This window comes from Poecile atricapillus, chromosome 7 (assembly GCF_030490865.1).
Source record: "Poecile atricapillus isolate bPoeAtr1 chromosome 7, bPoeAtr1.hap1, whole genome shotgun sequence".
NCBI classification, from domain to species: domain Eukaryota; kingdom Metazoa; phylum Chordata; class Aves; order Passeriformes; family Paridae; genus Poecile; species Poecile atricapillus.
This window is the reverse complement of record NC_081255.1, coordinates 12,208,410-12,228,399: the sequence shown is the minus strand read 5'-3', so window position 1 is coordinate 12,228,399 and position 19,990 is coordinate 12,208,410. Positions and strand designations below refer to the sequence as shown.

The window sequence follows — 19,990 nt, the reverse complement described above, 5'->3', positions numbered from 1 at the left end:
CATTTCTTATCTTCCTAAAATACATATATACAGTTTGTTCCAGGAAATGTCTGAAATGCCTTCTGGTAGCTTTTAAATAAACATGAAAATCTCCTTTTGAGTTCAAAGAATTTCCATTAATGACAGGGGAAGAGTTCTTGGACTGTAACACAAATGTAAACAAAGGTCACAAATCACTCTCAATAATTAAAATGCATTATCATTACTTTTTGACTATTAGTCTGCTATCACATAACTGAATTAGACATGAGCAAAGCTCTAATGTGCCTCCACAGCAATCTTATCCTGTACACTAAAACCGGCAGACCTCAGCTACATTTCTCAGCCAGGAGCTAATGTTTCTGGGTACATGTTACTGTTTCATTTGTCAGTAAAGCTTTATTTACTGGCTTCCTGTTATTAATTATGGGAAACAGGATCTCTTCAAACTGTAGGAGAGGCTCTTTTAACTCCTGTCTAGACTTTTCAAGACAAAATATTGATGAGCCCTTTAATGTTTGTGCAGTGACACAATCTGAGCAAAAAAACCCCATCGTTACCTCAAACAGCTTAAGGCGCCTTATCACACTTTCAGAAAAAAAAAAAAATCCTTTAAATCACTCGGGCTCACATCCTTATTGTTAGTCACTGAAGTAAGGTTTTCTTTCATAGTTGGATACTTTCTTCATCTGTCACACTGATTAATTAACAGCTCACAGTATGAGCCCTGAGCTTAAATAGCCTACTCAAACGAGGAGGACAGATCAGTGTTAATATTCCATAAAAAGCTGAAGAGGAAAAATGCCTTCCTGAGTATGAAGGGATCTGTCTTATAATAATCAAAAAATTAACTAATTTCTGTTTGATTACATTACCTGAGGAGATAAAAGCACCCAGCTTGTGAAGGGAGATTGGAGGAAAGGATTAGGACGAAAGTTAGAGAAGACTTAAGCATTTTTAATTAAACTGTTGGTTGGAAACAACCAAGTCTTGAACACCAGTGAAATTATTTTCATCATCATTAAGAAAAGCCAGTTTATCAACACATAATGAGCAAATCTATAAAAACACAGTACCATTGCCTGTAAAGATCTATGGGGAAAAGGCATGCAATTACATGAAATGGAGAGTTGCTAAAACCTTAAAACTAAAGCTGGTTTCAGCCAAAGCATTTGTTGTTTCTCTCACACACACCTCTTTCCCAAACTGTTACAGTCTGGCAATTATTTCAGGAGTTTGACTTCCAACAACTGCAAGTTCTCCCCCTTTTTTAAGCCCCTCCAGTACTGCTGAGTGGGCAAAAATTACAGATGCAAGAAAAGCTGACAAATGAGTGCAAGGCCCCTCCTCTCCAGTGCCTCGACAGTCAGAGCCCCTGCCAAAACATGCCTGAAAGCTAGTGAGGAGACAAAGACACAAAGATTCCATTTTTTCAGGGAAAATAGATTTCATGTAGAGACTGCTAGGGAGAAGAAATGCACAATGGCACGTGTGTAATCTCAAAAGCAGAGCAGGAATAAACGTTTCAAGAAAAAGTGAAATTATATTTGCTTATTGAATAAGCTCAACAAATGCTATTTAACATATGGCTATTTTAAACTGCAAAGTTTAAAACTTACCCTCCAGGGGGTAGGAGAGGGAAAGCTCCCATAAAGTCAGAAAAACATTTTCAGTCATGGAGAACCTTCAGTTTAACACGATCCAAGCTAAGAGTTCACGGCTATTGCTCTAAATCATTTCCTGATAATGCCTCAGTACACAACCAAAACAAAGTAAATCCAGCTTTTTAGCTCAAATCTGTGACTATGTTTATTACTAAAAGATGCTTCCCCCAGGGTGCCATTAATAAAGTTGCAATGAGTTTAAAAGCCTAGCACCTAGGTACATCCATGTTTTCAGGCTTTTCATAACAAGTTTAATACTTTCATGACTGACAGTCCTCAATGAGCTGGAACAGGTCTGCCTCTGAGCAGGACGAGCAGCAGCAAGGTGAATGTAGGCAGGCAAAACTTTGAAAAAGCAACATGATTTGTCCTTGAAACTAGTCAATGTTGGGGGAAGGTCCAATTTATGGTGGGAAGATTTGGGACAACTCAAGATTCTCACTAATTTAAAAATAAAAAGGATATTCAGAATAGCATCTAAGATTAGAGACTATTGTTTTAAGTGTGATTCCAGGCCTTTAGGACTCAATGGCGAAAGACCTTATTGTTAAAAATAATGTAAGCTCCCACCAGACTGGCAGTTTAGGAAGCAGAGGTGTAAAAAGGAGTTTTAGTCATCAGAAAGGTTTTCAAAATTCTTCCAGCTCTGATAATGAGTGCTCATCAACATGTAGCATTCTTAAAAACTCTCTGCTTGTAATATACCTTTTCTTTGTCGTATGGGAGACTGCTTCTACAGAGGCACTCAAATTCAGCCAAAGTCTTCCAGTCTTTCAGCAGAACACAAATGCAGTATAAACAGAACATAGAAAATGTTATATAATAAACATTGTAAAAATGTGATAAATGCCCTGAATATAGAGGTTTGTGATTGAGGATAAACTGCTGAGAGCACTCTAAGAAGACCCCCAAGGGCCCTCTGCCTTACAGGAAGAACAATGGGCAGAGAGCTCAGCTCTCTGCTGGGCTCACCCTCTCCTAATCCTCATGTTCCTCTTCCTTCAGCCCATGAGGATGTGGCACATTTCTGACTCTGAACCCAGGTGCTACCTACCTCTCTTCCCTTCTGTCTGCTCTTGAAGACTGCTCTGCCAAAAGACTTCAGAAAGAAAGGACTGGTAATCCTTTGACTAACTAATAAATCCCCTTCAGGATATCAGCACTGATTGTTACACAGGGATTTGGGATAGTCCAGAACTATTTATTAAAAAAATAAAAACCAAACCGAAACCCAATGCTATTCTCCACATCACACCTGAGGTGAAGTACAAAGAACATCAGAAAACTTGAACACTGCCCATTTAATTACAAATCCAGATTTATTTTTCATGAAATTTCCTTGCATTCCTTTGGCTGATCCCACTATCCTCCCACTTGCTAAGTCTAGGCATATTCTAACATTTCATAGCCAGTATCTAAATTGTTTTGGGGTTTTTTTATGCATTTTACCATCTAACCATCACTCAGCTCCTCCTAAATGCATAGCTGTGTCCATTCGTTCTCCGTTCTCAACCAGACCAGATCACCATTACATTTTCATTTTGTTAGTACAAAGAGAACTTGGATGTTTTCTTAACTGCAGAGATGAAAAAAAGTCTGCATCTCCTGGACTGATACACCTACTGACACATTCTCCTTACTTCAAATTTCCTAAACTGAATCCCAAACTCTTCCTCTACCCCACCCACCATGAAAGTAGAACTGCTTGTAGTACTTGTACACATAGATCAAGAGTAATATGACTGCCTGATTTCAATGAATATTCCAAGGCAAAAGGAGATTTAGTTCTGAGGTCAAATTCTAGAACTGCTAACAGCAGAGATATATGAAATTTAAAAAAAACAAAAAAAACAAAAAAAAAAAAGCTGCAGTTAATGACTAGGTAAGAGAAACAGCAGAGAATGAAATAAGATTTATGAACAGTTACAAACATGCTTTATCTTATACAGTTGGTAAATTCATTCTTCTGAGTATCATTACAAAGTAATCTTTACAGAGAAAACTCAAGTTAGATTACAGAAAAAGTGCAGCAGTAGAAAATATTATCACTCGATTTCACATATGTTCTGTCACTCACCTAACACTATTCCTATCTAAATACTTTTAAAGATTACTTGAAAATCAAGTGTTAGCATTATTTCAACCTGTGGAAGCTGTTGAAAGTCAACATGAAATCTTGCATCTGTGTCTAATGTCTGTCGTTGCAACTGAGCTCATTTTAATGGCTGCATGTCCAGGCAGTGTGTGGCACAGGGCTTGAAAAGGAAGGAGACTTATGTTTTACTTGGCACTGGTACAGCATAGGTCTTTAGCATGAAATTTATTAGCATTAATGGGCATTGTGTAATTAAAGCACTGTGCTTTAATGCCCTGAGGGATGATGGGGCTTTTTTCATGTCCTATAAAATAGACAAAGAAAAAAATGTGAGACTTTCAAAGCTAGTCAAAGAATTCAAATGTGCATGTTCCTCTATTAATCATAATAGAGAAGGCATAGCTGAACAAGATGGATCCCAAATTCTCAAAATGTCTTCCATGAAACCACAAGATGGTTAATACTAGACACCAGGCTTTTTGAGAAGATGCTAGGTAATGACAGTATTTTGCAAGGCCGCAAGTTCTTCAAAAAGTAACCATTATACCACTGAAAAGTATAGATTTGAAAAAAATATTTTTAGATCTAATGTACCACACTTACTTGGGACTAAACTTGTTTAAAGGAGTCCAATTTAATAAAGTGGCTTTGAGAAACTATTCAAATATTTGTTACTTGAGCTCTTGCATTTTCTTTCCTGAATGCGAAGAATTTAGAAGGCTTTGAAAATGCCATCACCTAACCCACTGCACTTCAGGGACGGGGGGAGGCGTTTATGTATTTCCTCAAGTGCTTTTGAATATCACAGGCTGAAACTGGAATAATATTCAGAGCTACTGAGAAAGTGCAGTGGTGGTGCAGGTTTCATTAGGATTGGTGCATGTCAGCAGTAAAGATCAGACTATTACTTAGACCTGCATTTCAGTAGTTAAGGAGGAATAATTTTCTGTAAGAAAAAAATAATTCAGAATTACACTATGGAAAAAAACCAACATACACAGGTCTAGTATTTGATTTTCCAGAAACTGATCTTGCCAACACTTATCTGTAGGACTGAAAAATAATCCTGGAGTTCATTTTCTGGCAATCTTTTATTGTTTTATATGTTTGAATGAGCCTATATGAACAGCAAGTCAGAACAGCATGGAAATAATACCACTGATGTAACTATGATGTTTAAACTATTGAAAATATAAGACATATTGACAGTATTGTGTCACATCTTAATATTATGAATAATCTAATTTCACTTAGAGCTAGATTGAAGCAAAACTTATCTGAAAATCTGAAGAAAAAGTTAGTACAGATTGTACAAAACCACTAAGACCTTTACACTGACACTAGGAATTTTTCCCTGGGGAATGTCAAGATCAATTACTGGCTGATCTATTGGACATATCCTAAAGTATCAAACAAAATTCTTTATTTCTTTGTCTTCTAGACAAATCACCACAGTGCTGCAGACCAGCAATGAAGGGAGCTGAGGGCAATTTGACCAACATCATCTGTGTCGGTTCCCCAGATGTCAATGAAACACGTAATCGGGTCTCCAAGGTACATCCCAGAGATTAGCTGCTGTGCCATTCAATAAGTAAATGATTAAAACAAGATGTTTTCTCTGATTACATTAAGATACTGGCAGCAGGGAGGGCTATTACCTTCCATCGAAGAGTCTACCTTCCCAAATTACGTTGTTTATTAACACATCATTAACAATGTGCCACCTCAGCCAAATGATCAGTGGTCTCGAGTACAAAGTAAAGATCATTACAGAACTCCACCACCTGCCTCATTTGAGCAAATCAAGTAAGTACATCTGAATCACCAATTGCACAAAAATATTCAAATGCTAGTTTTTATCTTCAGCTTTGTGCCTTTTTTGCTGAGCCCATAAGCCTTCTTTTGAGGAATCAACAAAACCATGTAGAGATGAACAGAAAAGTTCTTGAAATGAATTTTTTTTTTTTTTTTTTCAAAAGAACAGGACCTCAGGTAAATGATGCCTTTTAATACAGCACATGAAAATTTCAATTATGGAAATCATTATTCTAGGCACTATGTGCCATTTTATATTCCCAGCAGGATGTTTTTCATCTCATCAAGAGTTTCCAAGGCTGTTTAGTGCTCCTGTATATGCAAAACACATTTAAGGGCCCCTAAGAAGATCTGTTAATTAAAAAGCCCAGTCAAGTGGTCAGACAGACTGGAACTTGAGGATTATAGGTAAAGAGGGATGAAATGAAGGCTTGGAAATTATAATTTTTCTTTCTGTGGTAGCAGCCAAAGCAGCTGTTATAAACTGGGAAAATTAAAGATGTGGCTGACTAAGCCAGCAGTCTGGAAACAAGACATTGCAAAAGCATAACAGCAAGTCATCAGCACCCCACTTTTAAAAAGCCAAAAGTGCTGACCATTTCTTTTTTACTCTCTCTCTTCCTGTTATTCTGATCTGTCACAAATATCCTCCAGCTGTTACCCTTCCAGCCCCTGTTCACCAGTTCTAGTTTCCCACCCCCATCTTAGGGAGTTAGTAGTAATTCCCAAGACTGTGGACAAGTGCTCCATAGTGGGAGTAGTCAGCAAACAAGAAAGGACGTGTTTAAAAGAAGAGCAGGTGAAATAACAGAGTTGAAGTTCTTTTTTTTTTTTTTTCCATATATGAGAGTTGTTCATGTGAAAACAATCTTCTCATGCTGAACAATATTTATCATTCCTTGAGAGCTGTTTCATCTGCCCAGTAAAGTCAGCATCTAGGTACAGAAAGGTCTCCAATTAAAAAAGCCAGATTGCCACCTCACTTTCCAGACACATTTATTAAGTGTCTTGTAATTGACTATTTTCAGGGGAAAAACCCCAAACGATCCAATCATTTTTCTTTCTACATTTTCTAGTCTGTTTTCACAAATACTTGTAAAAGGGCTAAAAATAGTTTTACCACGAACTAATGAGGGTATACATGTTTTTTTCATATCAGAACATAATGAAGGATTTATGAATTACTGCATAAATAAGTTACTTAAAGACCCTGAAAACCATCCCAGAACAACCCTTTGTCTTTTCTCAACAGCAGATATGGACTTCCTTTTAGAAGCAGAAGAAACATTAGTTGCTTTGTATAGACAGCTTTTAGGTCAGTTTTGCCAAGCTAGAATTTGTCTCAATTTATATTAACGTAAACCTGTGGCCTATTTTTGATCTCATTTTAGACATCATGAATTAATACCTCCCAATCTATTTCCTCTATGTTTATTTGTATTCAAGACAAACTCATCATTTCAGATTTGTGGTAGATGAATTTTTAAGTGTTGCCATTTCAATACTACACTAACGATGCTGTTAATAATACTACTGCATTGAAATACTGCATCTGATTTGAGGCACACTCAAGCCCTTTGCAAACAATTATTCATTAAATACATTTGAAAACTGTTCATGAGATTCATACCATAAATCTTGAACAGACACAAAATTGATACAGGCAAGCTGAGTACTCCATTCTTTATCAGAAATTAGTTTTAGGTGGCATGGGGCCTTTGTCTGATGCCTTTACCTGAAAAAAAATCAATTGCCATTTTGCATTTTCATACAAGTCTAAGAGCATGAGAGAACAGAAAAAGAATTCTAAAGGTTAAACCCCATATTCAGTACAGTCTCTCCCCCGCCCCTCTGTTACAGCGGGTATTTGAGGAGGTTCTTTACATCTCCTCCCACACAGTTTCTCTGCTTCATAAGCAGAAAGCAGCTGCTGGTTCTTTCAAGTCTAGCGGTTAGTTGACATTTACCAATAGTTTATGGTTTTCATTCTACCTTAGCAAGGAAAAGAGCTAGAATACCAGTTTTAAAGAGTGAGTATTAAATTTTTATATTTCTAATTTCCTCACACCCCACACCCCCCACCCCCAAACTGGAAGGGCCTGCAGCCAAGGGTTTTGGTGGGACTTAAGGAAGGGACAAAAACAATGCTGTGAACCAGCACAGAGAATAGGAGCATGGGTTTACAGTTAAAATTCTTGCCCCTGGAAAACCACCTCAATGCAACTCTTGGCCAGTAGTGATGGTTTAATTATTTTCCTTTCAACCCCACTTTCTAAAAAACTGCTGTGCACAGTTGTTCACATATCTGACTTGACAAACTTGGCAGCATTATTTAGAAACTGCCATAAAAAGAAAGAAAAAAATATTGCATATATACCTATGATATGATGCTTTGATGGTAGAGATGGGAGGAATGAGAAAGGTCTAGGATACATCACACAAAACACTATTTTCCAGAGCAGGGAGAAAAAAACCCAGCTGAAACATACAAAGAAAAATGTTATGTCCTGCAAACACTGCCTACCTAGCACACTCATGTGAAAGGTTACCTCCCACAGTTTCACTCCCTTGTCCAGGCACAAACAGACACAGGCTATGTGTCCTTACGTCTGACTTCATTCCCAGATAAATGCACTGATATGACTCTGTTTAATGTTTGTCTTCCTGAAATTTATCTTGAAAATTATGAAAATTATAATATGTTAAATACATGAAATCATTATATCAAAATACAGATGAAAAATAGCACTGTCCTGGCCACTATTTCAACAGTGGGATACTCTTGCTAAAATTATTTTCAGATTTGCAGGTATTTTGAAATAGTAATAAAACGTAGTCAGAGATGTCTCTTTTAGGGCAAGTTTATTCACATGGGAATCAGGAAAACAGAGGTGATCTGATAAGCAAAATTCCCCCCAAATCAGGAGGTAAAAAAAATGCCATACTTGTAGTTGTTAACAGCCTGCTAAAACCTCCAGTAAACCTAAACTCAGGAGTCAGCTGGTCATACTGTGTTTATTTCATGGACTTTTTCAGAGTCCATCTGTATCCAGAGTACAAAAGCCTTTTATCTGATGATATTTACTAACAAAGAGTTTTAAAGAGGTAGCATTAACAGGATTGCTGTAGATACAAAAAGGAACATGGAACTTGCAATTACTGGATGGCTCCAAACTTTTCCTGATGTGTTTAAAACACTTTACAAAAGTAAACCATCCCAGACAGCTCAGCACAAAGACAGTGTAAGAAAATGCCATACTGTTTTTCTCCAGGTGCAGGTCAGGACATTTGAAGATATCTATGACTGAACATTGTTTCTTCATCCTGAATCAAGGCTTCCGTGACTGAACATCATAGAGGCAGCTACAAAAATCATACTGGTGCTCAACATCTGCAGGAACTCAATAGTGCAGCAGTTTGCTGCACACATGTTAAACACGCAGCACTAAAAATTATAAAAACGGGTCAAAGCAAAATGAAAAAGTACTTGCAATTAAGAATTTCACATCAGTAACAGGAAGAAAACGTGGAGACCACCTTTTCTGCAGGCCAGCAAAAAAGCATTACTTTCTTTTATCATGTATTGCACGTACATGATTACTTAGATTTTTCTAAACAGCAACCAAAGCATACTTTCAAGTCCTCCCAACAAACATCTGAATGACACAGCAGACTGAAATATTTCAAAGAGATCAAACATACACCAATGACTACCTCTTGTTCCCTTGAATTAAAAGTGAAGAGCAGCTTATCTGGAAAGCAGAATCTAATTAAAAATTATCTTTTCTTTAAAGAATAAAGGAGAAAAACACCAGTCTTTAAGCAAGGTGGAAACTCAGCTGGAGATGGACTGCAGTGTCCGTTTCTTTTTGCAAAGTAAAGATTCAGAAGCACATTCAAAACCACATATAAGTGGTAAACATAAAAACATGAAGTACTAAAAATGAGGACCACCTTTCCCCCAGTGATTGTAGCTTTAGGGAAAATCAGATATACCTGTATTCTAGTACATAAAAAAAAGATCTGTAGTATCTTATCACATATGCTTTTAGACAGACATTTGACTGATTTCAATTAGCATTAGTACTTCAAAAGAGATGATGTAATAGTCAGAACAGCTAAGATTTTTTTCATGTTTTTGTATGAATGGAAAAGGGATCCAGACACATCAAACTGATTATTTTATATTCTTCCATAGTCACTGTGGCTTTATGAAGAGGGCTTTTTCCCCTCAAACTTGTTTACTTCTGTGTGGTTTTGAATTTTTTAAAGAAGCCGTCATATTTTCAATATTAGTTCTAGTTTGTCACTGTGTATAAATAAAGTAAAATAAGTACACATGCAAGTGCACAGACAGCAAGGGGTTTCTTTGCAATACTCAGTGGAAGAAACACAAGATTTTTTCAGGGCTCCAGAGCTCTTCAGCCACAGCATCATCTTTACATATGCATACAGTTGTTTTAATTTCATTAGTAAGAACAAACTATATAATTATTATACTTTTTTCTTTACTAGACAACATGAACAATGTATCTATGCATTACTGTTAAGACTGAGCAGAAAATAATCCTTTCTCAGAGAGATAAAAAGATTTTTGAATTTTTATTATTAGACTAAAAAGAGGTATGTCTAAGTTATTTTAATTTTATTTTGGGAAAAGGAGCTTATCATAAAAGAAAGAGGAGGAGAAAAAGTAGGCAGACCGAAGATAGTCTGATCATTAAGACTTTCACACAAAGTATCAGAAACCCAGGTTTCCAGGCCCTTCTCCAACAACAACAGAGCTCTGACATTCCAAAGGCACACCAAGACACCAGGCCATCAACCCTTCTATGGCAGCAAGGGGGATTTTTTTCCTTTCCTCACACAAAAAGCCTTCCCAGAAAAGCTTCCATTGAAATACGCATTTCTTCAAAACCTCCTGCATTTTCCCCACAGAGGAAAAAAAAGATTCAGTTTTCAACTAGATGCAGTTACAATTTTTCATAGAACTGCAATTGCAGGGAAAAACTAACAGAATGAGGAAAAAAAGCCAACTTCTTCTATAAAGTTCTAGTAATACCTTTAATCATATTACAAGCTTAATGCATTACATTATTTTTTTTAATTAACACAGTTGGACTTTTAGATCAAACAGAGAAGAGAAAAAAGATTGTGATCCAACAAAAGCATGTTATAAAAACACTGCTGTTCAAAACAGGTCAAGTATTTTCTTGTGCTTGAAGACTAACAAAGGGGTTTTTCCTTAAGGCAGTCATTAGGTGTTTTGTCTTTATTTTTGTTACTTTTTTTTTAATGGTAAGATATACTTTCTACCCCTCTATTAAATACACTCCATTCTGTATTCCTGTGAATAGCAATTTTCTTAAGACACTTTTTTTTTTGCGATTAGGTGTGATAGGATTGCTTTCTCTCATGTTTGCATTTTGCAGACCACAAGCCTCGGAAGATCACTGTGCAAGAAACACACTGGGCCAACCCATCCTGTTGATATGACACAAAGTGCAGCCCAGTTTGGTATTCTTTCCACTCTGAAGGAGTCTCACACCAGGTAGTAGAAGCTCACTTCTTTCTTTGCTGTTGAATGACTACCTATTTTTTCACCAGAATTCCCCCCACCTTAGGCAAAATTTATATTTTAATATTCTGGAAAACCTTTAAATTGCTGCTGTCCAAGGACCACAATAAAATGTGGGGCTGGTTCTTGTGACCCCCACACCTCCCTTTCTCACAGGGCCAAGGAAAGCCCATTAGAAATGACAAGGCATGCAGAATGCAGGAGAGGGCTAATTGAGTTTAAAAGCTGTGTAGCTGCAGCATCATTTAGGAAATGCCTCCAGGCTTGCTCAAGAGTTTAGTAGTAAACCTAGACCACAAAGCAAACTGAATGTTCAACTCTACATGCCCAGAAGGTAGAGAAGATCCTTTTCTCCATACTCTTAAGCCCACGTTCTTAGGCCCTCCAATCTTTCTCCCACAAAGTAGGATTTCAGGAATCATCTTCATTTTTCTTATCCTGAAGGCAGAACTGCATACTGTTAACAGTTTCCATAATCTTGATTACAAATTTTTATTACAATAAAACATTGGTATCATCATGTGAAATCAAGAATCTGTCTTGCTAAATCTTGTTGAAAAAAGTAATTTTCAGTCCAAGCCAATTAGGAAAATAGAAATGGCCACAGAGAGTTTCAGAACAGAAAAAAATTCACATTTGATCTTTTCTACTACAAGTGGCAACCATAGTTGGCATGTGAGATTTCTGACCTAACCAACTGATCACTAAGGCGTTTAAATTATCTGTAAAGATGATTTAAAATGGGATAACCCACAGTCAGAATATCCACAGTATTTAATGGAGCAATTAAGTGTGCAAGGAACCTGGGATCAGCACCCAACCCAGTCACAAACACATTCAAGAAATTTGAACAGATGCACATTCGACCATAGTAGGACATATTCTGAAATAATAACAAAAATATGGGCACAATCACAACTAAAGTTGTTCTCACATGCTTTGTTTTTACTGACTCCAAGCTTTATTAAGCTTTTAGTATCCAATAGAAACAGCTCCATGAAACAGTGGGAGAAACACTGAAACTGAACATCTAGAAACTCTTACATAGATAAGTTTATACACAAACTGCAGTCATGACTAAAGTAGTGATTGACTAAATCATGATTAAAGTGGAGAGTCCGGAGCCCAAGTCTATCCAGGAACAACTGAGGGAACTGGGATTATGAAGTCTGGATGCTCAGGGGAGAATTTATCACTCTCTATAACTACCCCACAGGAAGCTGCAGCAGAGCATGTCTGAGTGCCAAGTGTACTTTTTTTCCCAAGTTACAAGTGCTAGGATAAGAGAAAATGGCCTCAAGTTGCACCAGGGGCCATTTAGATTTTATATTAGGAAAAAATTCTCCACCAAAAAGCCTGTCAAGCATTGGAAAAGGGCTCCCAGAGAAGTTATGAAGTCACCATCCCTGGAGGTGCTTAAAAGACGTACACACGGTGCTCTGAGACAAGATTTAAGTAGTGTACATGGCAGTGTTAGGCTTGCTGTTGGACACAATGATCTCACATGCCTTTTCCAACCTGAACTATTAAATGAATGACAGGTTCAAATCACTGGCTATGTTACCATGTATGCTGCTTTAGATGATGGCTAATTCCTTCCTTACATGACTCTTGAAGAAATGTCATCATTATAGTCTCAAATCCAAGTGATTCTTGCAATCACCTGAGCCATATGAATGAATTTAAAGACTGAAATCCATAAGTTTCCTTCCTAATGTATACACACATTCCTACAGCCACAATGAAAGCATTTCTACAGATAAAGCATTATCAGAAAGCCAAATTTTATCCTTGCTGTCCAACAATCACAGCACCACTCCATACAGCCAAACAGGAACATCTGGAATTCTGCTCTTGTGAGGGCAGCTGGGACTGCACTGCTACATCAGGAAATGAACTGTGCTCAGGTTATAAAATATACTTGGGACTGTTCACAGAAAACTATCCCAGTACTGAAGAAATTACTTGTGTACAAGGCACTTATTAGGAAAAATTTGTCAAAGTGCATTGTATGTTTTTTCTGACACAGAAAAATTGTGCAGATTCACTCTATATTTAAATCCCATTGAGCATGAATAGCTCCCTTTCATTTCAGAAATTACTTCCCAAGTAGAAAAATTGTGTGATAACTAAAACTGATTTTACCAAACCTGCCTCCTTAAGGAGGAGTTTTTTCACTAACTCATATTTTGATCTAACTAAAAACAAGTTTGGGTAAATGCTAGCTTTTACTGCTCTCAAATTCTGCTTTGGTTTCATGTTACTCCTCAGAGTTTGTGGCAACAAGTGTGAGACAAATTTTTAACTTCTCTTCAGACAAAATTGAAGAGTACTGATTGCAGTAGCCAGGAATAGTGGCCTACTTAAAACCTTTCTTTACTAATATTATTGAGTGGGGTGGTTTGAAGTGGCTTGGTTTTTGGTTAAGGGAAAATCCAAGCAGGCCAGGCCAGCGCACAACCTACTACATTGAGAAAGAAATAAAGACAATTGCTTTCAGTTGGCCAATCATATCATTTTTTACTGATTGTTCTGATTTTATTGATTGTTCTGATCAAGATTCCTTCCAAGATCAAAACATTCATTAAATTCCTTTTTTGCACATATTGGCATCAGTATTTTGGAAGAACCAGGCTTGTTCTATGAATGCACAGGTTTAGTAGAAAGCCATTTTGATGATGGCAGATTTGAAAGACCCTGTTTCTATACACTTAAGACACCAGGAAAAAAAAAAGCTTAATAAACTGCTATTGCTAAGATCCAAAGTTTCTAAGTTAATACAAAATGAAGAAGAATAAATTCATTATTCTTCTTCAATTCTATTTACCTTCAGTATTAAGTAGATCCATGCCTACTTCATACACTTTGAATTTTAGGTAGGATTTGTTTTTAAGTGAGAAAAGAAAGGCATACCTAAATACCCATATTTACCACTCTTCAAATTTGAGACTTGTACTCTAAAGAGAAACAACTTTCCTAAAACTCTGTACCTCTCCCTTTAGCAACTTTTAACATTTCATTATAGTTCATGGAGTGTAAGTTGGTTTTAAGTTTTGTTAACCCTGCATGAATATTTTGACAAGAGTCCATCCACTTAGTCAAAATTGGAAACAACTAAGTATTTACATGGTATAGTACCAGACCTACACACAGTGAACCAGTTTAAAGGGGGGAAAAAAAGCCTAAATGAAATTTACAAAGGCATTCAATCAGGATAAAGAAACAATGCAACTATTTTAAGAGTCTCCTGCCAGAAGTGGTGGAGCACTTTAAACAAGTTTCACTTACACAGCATTTTTTCTCCTCCTTTGAAATATGTTCTAAAAAAAAAGTGTCACAATTAACATATTGTATACATTTTTCAAGGTTTTCAAAGATTAAGAACTGCTTCTGGAAAGACACATTCCAATTTGGCAAATAATTAGAGCACACGTTACACCAAGGTGCATTAATGTTTGACATCTGTGAGGGTACAGAAACATGTACTTACACAGAGTTATCAACAAGCAAAACAAAGTCACATATAATTTTAAATGAGGGCAAGAAAGAAAAAAGAAAAAAGAAAGCAAGGGGAAGGACAAGAAGTGGCAGAAAACATTACAACAGCCAAGTGGAAACAAATGAGATATTATAGCTGGGGTGCAGTCACAGGACTGTGTGTAACTCTGTTACAGCTAAACACCAAGAGCTTCTGGTGAAACTAGTTCTGTGTGTCACTTTAGGGAAAGTATAAAGAAGCATATTCAAAAGACAACCAGCACAAAGAAAACATAGTCATGACTGTTGACAATAGCGAATTCTGTACTGAATGTGTGAAGGAGACATGAGTGAGACAAAATAGAATCAGCCCCCCTTTGCCTGGGATTTTTGTAGTGACACAAGCCAAGCAATCTAAACAGAAAATGTCTGTGCTAGGAAAGGAAGATATAAAACACCACAGAAACAAACTGCCTTCCTCATGGAAGAATGGTAACTTTGGACAACATTTGGCACTGCAAGTTCAAAGGGCTATTTCATCTGCATTGTAAGTACAGACCCAGAGATTTTACAGTATTCCTGTCTCCATGCTATTGTTTTCTGTGCCATTAATGGCATTTAAATTATAGACCTGCTGCAGCCATGTAGTCAAAACACCACATCACCCGATGAGACACTGTATTATAATGTCACTGTGTCTGTGTTCTAGCTGTGCTTTCATATACTCAACTTCTCTTCAATCACCCTTTTTCTCTGCCAAAGAATAGGTATAAGAGACGAGTCTATCTTTAGCGCCACAAAAATTTCTTACTCAGGCAGCTGCAACACTTCATTCATCACATATCCAAGTCTCCTGTTTACAGCAATAAAATTTTTAGATGTACAAATAGTATGGAGGCGGAAAAAAAGTCATAGAGAATTTAAAATTAAAATACAGGATATGGCTAGGGAGTTAGAAATAATATGCTTCAAAGCAAAGTATTTTCTAAACTACATCAGGTGGGATTTCTTGTTTCTTTTGGGTAATTTTGAGTATTAGGTATTTTTTGTATTTACTTTTAGTAAAGTATTCCATATTTACTGACATACGGTTTCTCAGAAACATAATATTGTATGTACTGACCTTTACATACAGTAATTCACAATGACAAATATTGACTAAATAACAACTTATTCTTTGACGTCATCTTAAAAGAAAATATACTGACATTTCTAAACAGTTGCATGATAAATCTGAAACCTTTCTTTTTCTAAATTATACTACTAAACTGGTCATAGCAAGTCACTAAAGATCAAGGTACCAAATTCAGAATTTTCACCGGCATTTAAAACTTTTTCAGTCTCAAAAGCCTCAAGGAAGTTATTTCAAAGTCACAAAACTCTGGGGGTGTATGGTGGGACATCTGCTCCTATAAGCTGGTGTGCTGATTGTATCCCTCAAATGGACAACTCCACTTGAGATGACAGATTTATCTATGGAACAATCTTCAAGATTCCATGATTTCCTACTTTCTGCATGTGTAATTCATCATTTCAAGCATTCAGACTCTCAAAACATTCACATTAAGGAAAAAAAAATCACAATATTAAGTTAGTTCATTTCATTCTGTATTGGCTTATTTTTAGTGCCACATGCAAAACAGCAGTGGGTTTTGCTTATTAAAAGCATAGTCTCAATTCAGAAAAGCTAAATATCAGGAATTCCTAAAAACTTTTGTGCATGTTCTAAATTTGCCAAGAACATCTAGGGCAACGGAATATATTTAACAGTTCAATTAAACATTTAAAATTGTTGTCACTGAGCAGAGGAAAACAAAAAACAGTCTACAATTTTCTTTTGAAATCTTGGAAGTATTTTACTTTTTTCTAGATGGTAAAGCTTTTAATATCTTAGTAATGTAGCTTCTTTATTTCTTTGTTTTCCCCTCCAATGCCATGTGATTTATGTCCTCCCATACTCCATTTTCAACATCATCCCAAGTTACGATGATTTGGCATTGGACAGAGGACTATGGAAGCATAACAAAACTCCACCCAGCTTTTCACTCATCCTTTCTCACAGTCAAACCACAGCAAAAGGCCACCACGCTGGAGAAAGCCATGCATACATAGGAAGATCCCAAATGTTTGGAGGTTTTTTTTCAAGTGTCAATAGTCAAAAGGATGTATTTATTATTCCTGACCTTTAGAACAGAAAGCTCAGTATCATTCAGATACAGAAGTTCTTCTCAAACAGCTGACAAATATGTAAAAATAAATCTACTTTAAAGTCTTCTGCTGTCTGAACTATCAACAGAAGGGCCTCTGATGCAGTTCAATCAAAATTTATAAATCCATAGGCAGAATGACTGAAATCAGAGACACTCTGGAAATAAGTGAGGTTGGAATGGACCTCAGGCTCTCACCTAGTCCAGTGTGCTACTCAAACAAGAGAAAAACCTGGCATTACCCTGTGCTGGAAGACTTGTCCAAATTTTAAGTATCAGCTAGACAGAAGACACCAACCTCCCCTCACATGTCAGTAATAATACAAGGCAAAATTTTATATATTTATTTGATAAAAATTGTACGTAGAAGCTTATATTAGCTGATGACTGAATTGGAAGAAATGTACATTTTAGCTGTGGCATTTAACTATTCTTCATGACATGTGTTCTCCTTTGTAGAAATAAACAGCTGTGGTATATCAGATACTACCCATGGTAACTACTGCTAAATGTACTCAATTTAGACTAGACCACTAGATAAGGGTGCATCAGGTGACTTGGTACGATCACCACATCATGATATGGACGATCCTTTGCAAATACATTCAGTTTTTGAATCGTTTTAACCTGACCGTATTTATCAATGCCTCACTAATATTTCTTATCAATTAATGTCATTCACTACAACCGCCTCAAAGGCTCTTAAGGAGTTGGTGAAGTCAGCCTGGACTAGATTCATTACAAGTACCGATGGTTTGTTCTTACAATTCAAACAGAAAATCCTCGTTGCACAGAAGTAATCACCCTTTCCTAAACTCAACTTTAAAAGTCAGCACAAAAATTTCCATTTAGCTTCACTAAGAGGAAAGTAAAGTAACATCAGGCCCTTTTCAAAATCTACTTTGAAGACATACTGTTTAGCCCAGAGCTAGCCCTTGAACAACTCACTGTTTCTAAGTGAGTGTGACAATCCCCCCCAAAAGATCTATTAAAAGATACTTGGCTTGAATTCTCAGAAACCAGAGATCTTCTGCATAGAGTTTGCCTCCTTTAGCTGATTAAGTAAACGTGATCTCTGACCATTAAATAAGGGTTTAAATACCAGATACTCTCCTCAGACATCTTGAAAAGATGTGGTATTGCCTCACAGACATTTCATTCATACTCAAAATCAGCTGGCTGTAACCTATGTTTCAGGTATAGAATGAAAGAGCTTTCTCGGGAAAAAGCAGAATACCTTTTACTCTACCCTGGGCTCCAAAGTGGGATATCAGGTCCATTTTTAAACTTACTGATATGTCCTACTGATGAGGCAACAGGAAATTCACTGACAGAATAGGAAGGGGACTGCATTTGAACACAAACCAACTGAGAATGATCAGTACCCTCTGCATTCCCTCTTACGAATCATAGATCCCATGTTAGACTACATATTTCCAAGATTTTCAGGGATATTAATAATTGAATGCATTCCAGTTTACACCTTGTAATGTTTTAATATCTTTTTCCTTTTAAATCAAAGGAAAACACCATTTTATTATTCAATTTAGGATGTATCACAAAGAAATGGGTTGTACTACCTTTCCAATACATGTGTTCTTCAATACTTCAACACAACACAAAATTAAATGTTTAGGAGTGCTGATAGAAATAAGCCTCTACAAAAATCAATACAAAAATATTTTGGTTTTCTTCTCAACTACATAGGAAGTTTTTGCTCTGTGAAGTCCAGCAAACAAACAAAAATGTTTGTAAAATCCTTCTCCACTCATCAGAGTGACCATCAGAGAATATTATATTGTGTCTCAAAGACCGTCTTTTATTCAGAACTGTTTACACTCAGTCATGTTCTTGGTGACCAAATTTTGAATTTCCTGATAAAATATTTCTGTGTATTCATTAATTAAATTTTTTCAGACATTTCCCTAGTTTCTCCAGATAAACTCCTTCAACTACATTTTCCAATTTCAACTTGCATACAATGATAGCATGACTGTCTGGAATACTTAATTTGTACAGACAAAAATCCAGCTGCACATATTTAATCATTTCCTTGCACAGTGAAGTAGCAACCACCCTTGTTCAGGGACATGTGAAAGGACTGAAGGGCATTCAAGGAGGTAGAAACTATTCCTCTTGTCCACACTTTTCACTGCTCACAGTCACTCAAATGCATAGGGTTGTAGAGAAACTTGCAGCAGGCCTACCATATCCACAATTTTTAAATACAGTTATAGATTTAATGATATGAAAATCAAATAAATTTGAGTAAAATTTAAGCTACCACACTAGAAAGAGTTTGCATATCAGTTCAATAATTAATTACTTTTTAATCAGATTATACCCGCTGGAGTGAATATGAATTTGTATAATCTGGGAACTGTTTCACTGAGCTCATCCAGACATCTCTTTTTAGGCTGCAGGTTTGGACAAACATTTTTAATCACATACCTAGCAGATGAAGCATTATCAGTTTTCATTATTAAGTGTCTTTGTTTGAGTTGAAGAAATATGGAGAAAATACTTGAAAAGCAAAGAAACCAAAACCAATTCCAAAAGAAAAGAGACTTTCCAAACCCACAGAAGCATCTATCCCTGCATTCTGGTCCTGAAAAAACATATTATCACCTAATATAGGAAAAGCTTTCTGATCATAATTTTCCCTAACATAAGAAAAGCAGGAAACTATGTAAAGACCAGTACAATGAAAATGCCAAACCTTAACAGAATCACAAGTGAAGATCCATGAAAATTTTAACAAGAAATTATATGAATAATGCACTGAGTTATCTTCAGTTTATAATTACCAACTACTAATAAGCCACAGACACATAACCTCTTGCAATGCAACTGTCCAGCTGCCACAGTTCACAACAGAAAGAGAGCTTCCAAGGCTATTATTTCCCTTTTTCCAGTGCATTTTTGCAACATGTTTTTGAGTTTTATCTTTAGAGTCCAGCTGGAAGCACACTTCTGTTGCCAGCCAGTTTTCCCCTATAAACTCCCTCTGTCATGAAGGGAAAATGAAGAACAGTGGTGCAGTGGTGGGAGAAGCAGGAAAGTAGAGGGGAAAAATACAATCAGAAGCAGTAGGAGCAGTGCTACCAGCAGCAGAACAGTTCTACCGGACCTGTGTATTAGGCAGCATCTTTTTAGTCATAATAACTCTTCAAAT

At 36.6% G+C, this 19,990-nt stretch overlaps 1 long non-coding RNA gene across 2 annotated transcripts in view; it reads left to right on the top strand.

Annotated features, from left to right (window-relative positions):
- LOC131580725 (uncharacterized) overlaps nucleotides 1-19,990 on the top strand; it is a 61,738-nt gene that overhangs the window by 24,904 nt on the left and 16,844 nt on the right. For both annotated transcript variants that reach the window (XR_009277943.1, XR_009277944.1), the window contains exons 2-3: nucleotides 5,180-5,292; nucleotides 10,986-11,104. This is a non-coding gene — a long non-coding RNA (uncharacterized LOC131580725). The remainder of the gene's footprint in view (nucleotides 1-5,179; nucleotides 5,293-10,985; nucleotides 11,105-19,990) is intronic.